The 4737-nt window shown below is 40.7% G+C and overlaps 1 pseudogene; it reads left to right on the forward strand.

Moving 5' to 3' along the window:
- Positions 1 to 3787, forward strand: part of LOC122323823 — an 11974-nt pseudogene extending 8187 nt beyond the window's left edge.
- The last annotated feature ends 950 nt before the right edge of the window (positions 3788 to 4737 follow it).

The following is a 4737-nucleotide window of genomic DNA, read 5'->3' on the forward strand; positions in this document are numbered from 1 at the left end:
CAACTGGTATTTAAGTTCTGATTAATATGAACTAGGCAACATTTACATTATTAAAAATAAATAACTTTAAATAAAATTTTTATAATAGTAATATTTTTTAAGTTGTAATAATTCTATATTTGCTCAAAATTGACAGGTGATTTTCTTCTCAGTTTAAAATATTGAGAGATTTCCCCCATTAGTACATCTGTGGCTTAACGTTATATATTTAATCTTTTGAATTACCTCTAGATTTGATTTGATTCTTTTTGTCCCACTGGAAGTCTTTAGTATGTTTTAGCACTGGTGTCTAGATGCTCTGCTGCATGTTAAGTGGTGTTTTAGTAATTTTTTTGGTAGCATGTTATGCTGGAGAACGATGGCAGAACAAACACAGGGATTAGTAAATGAATTTTATTCTCTCAAAACAAGGAACAATTAAAAATTCATATTGTGTGGCAATTTTCCCATCTCCACAAACTGTGACCTCGCTCCTCATTCAACCAGTGTCTGCTGCATTGAACAACACAACGAGAATGAACACGGTCCAGTCCACTTCTACGTACAGCACCATCCAACAGGATCCGTTTTAGAACATTTTCTTTAGAACGAGAAGAAAATCAAATATACTTACAACCTTCAAAATCAAATCAAATCAAAAATCAAGTCAAAACTTGAATAAATATAAATTTTTCTTAACTTTTTCCCTCTTGTATTTATTAATTTTTTTGGATTTTTGCCTGTTTTGATTTTTTCTTTTCCTTTTTTTTCTTTTCAAGAAAAGATGAGTGCCAGAGGTGGAATGTTGCGTTGAATGTCTGAACCATTGGCCACAAAACCTGGACCCCGACCTGAATCCGTGGACGACGCTAGATCTGGGGGACGGCCGAGCCTCTGGTCCACATGCACTGTACACAAAACTGCGAAAAATTCCCAGATGTCTCTATCAAAACATGCTGTATTACTCAGACGGTGTGCTCAATCCATGTTGCAGACCCTTTTCGACATGCTTGCTTTGAATGAATGAGCCATTCTATTGTAACAGAACAGCGGAGTCTCCACAGACCCAAAATCTACAGCTCCGTCTCCACATGAACACAGAATTATGGCTGCATTTGAAGAGAAGAAATGTACAATTGTCATATTCGGTTTTTTATTATATCGAAATCAATATTGTACATTTATTGTTTTCCTTGACAATCCCTTGCTTTTTCTATTAATAACATGAGATACAAAAGTCTCATCAGGCCACACCTGTAACCGAGATCTGTAAAAATACAGAAGAATATTCTAAAGGAAAACATATTAATAAAAACGTTACATTTATACACACACACACGCGCGCGCGCATATTTTATATATATAATTTTAAATCATTCATCATTAGACACCACTGTTTAATGTTTGTGTGGTATCTTACAGTTTTTTTTTTTTTTTTTTTTTTTTTTTGAATCTTACAGAATTCTCGGACACATGAATCCTTATGGCGTAATAAAATAATTTAGAACGTCACGTGCTTCTATATAAAGCGCGAAACTCACCTGCTCCGCTTGTAGCGAGTAAGGGAGTTCAGTGTAGTTAACGTTGTTGGAGCAGTTTTTACAGTTGTGATGGAGTTTTTCGTTTGTTGCGAGTATCCCGTAAAAAGAAAGCGGATGGAGGACGTGAGAGGACACCCACCGACCGCTCGGTGGAGCTCCATCCTCGTCCTGACGGCGAGGGGAGGCGGGAAGAGAGAAAGGGAGAGAAAAGCAAGAAGAAGAGGCAGAAACAGAAGTGGTTTCTGAAGTTTGCTGCTTTCTTCTCTTGTTTTTCCCACCCGAAATCCACCAGTGCTCAGGATGAGCAGGTGGAGCAGGGAGGTGGAGCAGGACACGGTCCCATCCAGGAGGTGCACTGATGGTAACTGACATGCTCCAGAAGCTTTGTACATCAAGAATGTCATTTACACACACAAAAAACATATTAACCATATTTTGAAGATGTCAAAAGTATTCACCCTGCTATTGCTTATACAAGTCTGCAATATTTCATCTGTGTTTATTAAAACAAGCTCTGGTTGATGTTCCTCGCTTTAGATCAGACTTCTCTACAGGACGTCGTAACTACTGTAGAGGACGGCGATCATCAGGAGCTTCCTTCCAGTGCTGCTGTTGTCCCTGCTGTCACTGCTGAGGACCAGCAAGTGGAGGACGTCCAGCTTCAAGATCAGGACAGTCCAGGTGTGCAGAGACAGCTGGACTGTGATAAGATAACGAGAACCGAGTCTGACTTTACGGTTGTGTTCAAACACAAGCGTTCTTCTCACGGGTTTATTATAGGACAGCGTGTTTTACATTTTGCAGCTGTAACATTTCTTCTCATACCTTTCTCATATTTCATTGTTCAAACACCACATATATTCCATATATTTCTCAAACAATTTGAAGTCATTGAAATAAATATAGAATTTAGTATGAATAAGTATGGTATGCCACCTTGAGGTACACTGTATTCATCTTTAAAAATGAATAATTATTATGTTTTAATAGACCGCATTTGCTGGAAATATTGTATTGGCAAGAAGTTGGGAGAAGGAGGATGCGGCTCCGTTTTTGAAGGGACCCGCCGTGAAGACGGCCTTCCAGTGGCTGTGAAGTTCACGGTGAAGACAGAGAACGAGCCGTACTTTAAGCCTTGTAAGTAGACATCAGAACTTTCAGTAGTTTTTCACAGCAATAAAAATATTTTATTAAGTTTTTTATTAAGTTTTTGTTGTTTATATATTCATGTCCTCAATGAGATGACAGATGCTGTATCAGGGTATCAGTGTACAGTTATAAAAAAAACATTCTTTTTCTAGCCTGAGCATCCCAGACCAGTTCCTCTGGAGGTGGCCCTAACTCTCATGGCCAATCAAGGCCCCAGCTGTCCCCACATCATAAAAGCTACTGGACTGGGAGGACCAACCGGACTAGTACATTATGGTCCTAGAGCTGCCCTCGCATTGCATGGACATGCTGAGTTTTTGGGCGCATTACGATGGCCACTTCAGCGAGGAGATGGCACGTCATTTCATGCAGCAGGTGACCGATGCTGCTGCTGCTTGCTGTTCCAAGAGTGTCTTCCATCGGGACATCAAAATGCCAAACATCCTGGTCAACGTGAGAGACCCTAGAGGTCAAACTTATCGATTTTGGCTGTGGAGACCTCCTTAAAAGACCTCCTACACCACCTATAGTGGTATGTATTATTTCTTGAACGTAGTTTGGGATTTTAATGAGCACTCTGTTTAGATGGGACTCACAACTAACAGCTTTCTCAGAAGAAGAAACCCAGTCATAGTGTAATTTGTCATTAAAATTAAGTTCCGTTGGTAGAGCAGACTTTCACATGTGACAAACGTTTTCCTGCAGGGACAGCAAGGTACTGCCCTCCGGAGTACATCGAGAAGGGGCTAGTCTGACGGGAAGCAGGCCACAGTGTGGTGCGCTGGGAGTGCTGCTGTTTGGATGATGACCAGACTTTTCCCAGACAGCAGCGACATCGGTTTGATGGATGCCGATCGTGGGAAGAGCCAGGCATCTCCGGCGGTGAGAGCTTCAGTACAAAAGAACAAATGCAAAACTGAGAAAACAGTGGCTTTTAAAAAGTATCTCCAAGTTTTGCAACTTAGAGAGCAAGTGTAAAATTCTCTCCATCTTTCTTCACAGAATGCTGTCGTTTTATTCGAGGTTGCCTAAAGAGTGACCCAGAGCAGAGGCTTCACCTGGATGAGATGCACTTACACGAATGGTTTAAGTTAGCCCCTTCATCCCTCCAGTCCTAGCGCCTTTACTTGGGGCTGGCAGGCCATGGTTGCGTCTGGCGCCTTGGCCCGAGACAGTAGTTTAAGCGCCTTGCTGAACTACTCGTCAGGGATGAATCCTTTCAGGGTCACTCCAGAAATAATAAAAGTTCCTGTTATTGCTGCTTACATTGCCTCTCAATTTTTTTCTGCCATGGGTAACTGGGTCCCAAAGATCTTATCAATGAGAGATTGTCCACTAAAGTTTCCTGACATCAGAGTCATAAGTACCACAGAGGTTAGGAGACAGGGACCCTTTCAAAGATACCCTGGTCCTACAGCTTCTTGCCTCGGGCTTCAAGATTCTGACACTGCAACCACTGAATCCAACATACACACAATATACAAAAATGTGTTATCATAGACTGTATAAAACATGTACATAGTGTCTGTGACCATTTTGGCAACGTATCACCGTTCATCATTATCAGATAATAGAAAATGGACAAAGAGGTAGAATGGAGTTGAGGTGCCTGGTCGTTGAAACTGTGCCCACCTACCATGACAAACATACAATCCACCTGTGACTCAAGTCGCCTTGCCTTTAACTGAAGCAAAATAGGAATGGTTTATAGTTTTCCAGATTGTATGTTTCTCAGTTTATATAACCAGGAGGCAGCCTTCCAGTCTCTCTCTCTTAATTCAAACAGGTGACTAAAGTTACATACTAAAAGATTTTTAATCTTATAAGACTTTCAAAATGTGAGAGACCGCAAACATGAGGAGAAAAATGTCCTAGATTTCACTATTTTCACTATATAGTGTGTGGGGTGCAGCAATGTGATGAAGACAGAGTCCTCACAAAATCTCTCGAGACTTGAGAATAAATGTGTTTTCCAGGACACATTGTTTTTCCGAGCAGATTCAGTCACTCTTAACACATATCACACCACAGGAAAATCTGATGAGATAATCTTTAGATCCACAAAGAT

Source organism: Puntigrus tetrazona, chromosome 19 (assembly GCF_018831695.1).
Source record: "Puntigrus tetrazona isolate hp1 chromosome 19, ASM1883169v1, whole genome shotgun sequence".
NCBI lineage: Eukaryota > Metazoa > Chordata > Actinopteri > Cypriniformes > Cyprinidae > Puntigrus > Puntigrus tetrazona.